Source organism: Apium graveolens, chromosome 8, assembly GCF_009905375.1.
Source record: "Apium graveolens cultivar Ventura chromosome 8, ASM990537v1, whole genome shotgun sequence".
Taxonomy (NCBI): Eukaryota; Viridiplantae; Streptophyta; class Magnoliopsida; order Apiales; family Apiaceae; genus Apium; species Apium graveolens.
In genome coordinates, this window is record NC_133654.1 from 29995002 (window position 1) to 29997162 (window position 2161).

The following is a 2161-nucleotide window of genomic DNA, read 5'->3' on the forward strand; positions in this document are numbered from 1 at the left end:
TTCACAGATGATCCCTCAGACATCCTACAACCGAACAGTTCCTTCGATATCTCATATCGAGCTGTCATTCCTGCCACATCATACAACTCTTGTAGATGCATAAGGATAGTGTGAGCATCCATATGCTCATGTTGCTTCTGTAGCTCAATGTTCATGGAAGCTAGCATGATGCATTGAGCAACATTTGCATCATCTATCCACTTACAATATACAACATATTCATCATTATGTGCATCGCAAGCAGGTTCAATAGGCTTAGGTGAGTCAAGCACATATTCCAGCTTCTCAACCCTGAGAACAATTCTCAAGTTTCGAAGCCAGTCAGCAAAATTAGGACCAGTCAACTTGTGAGCATCTAGTATACCCCAGAGTGATAGTGCAGAAGACATAACGAATATAGTAAATCTGTAAATGATGAACACATAACAACACTTAGCAAATATTCAATTTCATTTCAAGACACTATATGAATCGGGTCTTTATTCATAAGTGGCTCCCACTAGTTTATCTAATTTATACAACCCCCTTAAGTGAAAAATTATGCATTCATAATGCTAGTGGGAATAGGGATCCTACATTCCATCACACAACCTCGGTTGTAGCACGAAATGTCATGTGATGTTCAATAGGCAGACAACTCTTGTCAATTACATCTTATGTTATTCCCTAATAAAACTTTAGCCTCTTGAATAATTGAGTCACGGATGTAGCACGATAAACTCAATATTCTAAGTCAAGTCTAACCCAACATTTCGTACAATTGAATCAGTCTCCAACGACCCACGGCTGTAGCACGTAACGACCTTTAGATTCTAATTCAATATACACATCTCTATGTAATAGAAAAGTATTTCTTATTTCAAAATCAAAGCCCTCGGCTGTAGCACGAAACGACAATGATTTAAAAATAAGAACCACTTTCTATTATGTTGGAAGGCTATGACCGACACAAGCCCGTTGTGTCATTGGCCAATTACTACTTGATATTATTTAATTTTAGAGGGATTATATTATGTTACAATCATAATCATATTATAAAGAGATTCTTCCTTTTAAATTAAATATTTCAAATCAATAATCGATAATCAGATGATTCCCAGATCGGGGGGAGCATTGTTAAGAGGCGTCACTTAATACCCCTTTCTTACAGATTGAAATCTGTTTTTGACAGAATCATTCTTTCTTTCAATATTGAAAATTCATATTTAATTACGTGTTTCATAAACACAAGAATCTCATGATTGTATTCATAATATTATTGTTAAGGCAAGAAACGATTCATATTCTAGATTTTCTAGAGCACGCCTTATATTATTTTAAGTTCACCTAAATCTATCATCGCATGGTAAACATAGGCATATATCTCATATATAAAATTAAATAAACAAGTAAATATAAAGTGAAATAAAGTAAATGTGTTTAGTTATGGCCCCATCTTATGTGATCTTTATCAAGCTCATGATAAAGATCAAGGTCAATCTAATATGGTGATGGAAATAAATATAACTACTTATTACATAAGTCTTCTTCTTTATTTAGACTTCTTGTATACCTCGTCTTCTTCTTTGTATCACCTCCATTGGATAGCCTTCTTGAGTCTTTAATTACATTACATAGATTGAAAGTAAAACTAATCTAATGAACTTACAAGAATAACTCGAGTTATATACGAGATTTATGATTACAAAGATTGACGACATGCAAGTCGTATTTAAAACCAAAACCAAAACCATTACACTAAGGTCGAAAGACCATAACCATCCACCATGCTCATACAACACATAAAAGCATGTTAAAACACATAATCTGATCTTAACATATCATATTATCCATGATCTAATCATAAAAAAATATGACAAAAATCAGAAAAATCAGAATCAAATCAGAAAAATAAGAATCACTGTTTACGGGCAGTAAACAACGTCAAACGTCTTACAGACGAGTCGTTGATAGTTTGCTATCAGTTTTGTTCAGACGTTCGTTTACCTATGGAATAGGGTATTTATTTACGTAAATCGGACACCAGACCCAGATTTCAGCAAATCTGCAGCAGCCAATTCAGAATCCGTATCTAATATGATTCTCATAATTAGAACAAACATAAATCATATATTTATCAGTATATATATAGATTACATAATCATCTTATGATTATACAACT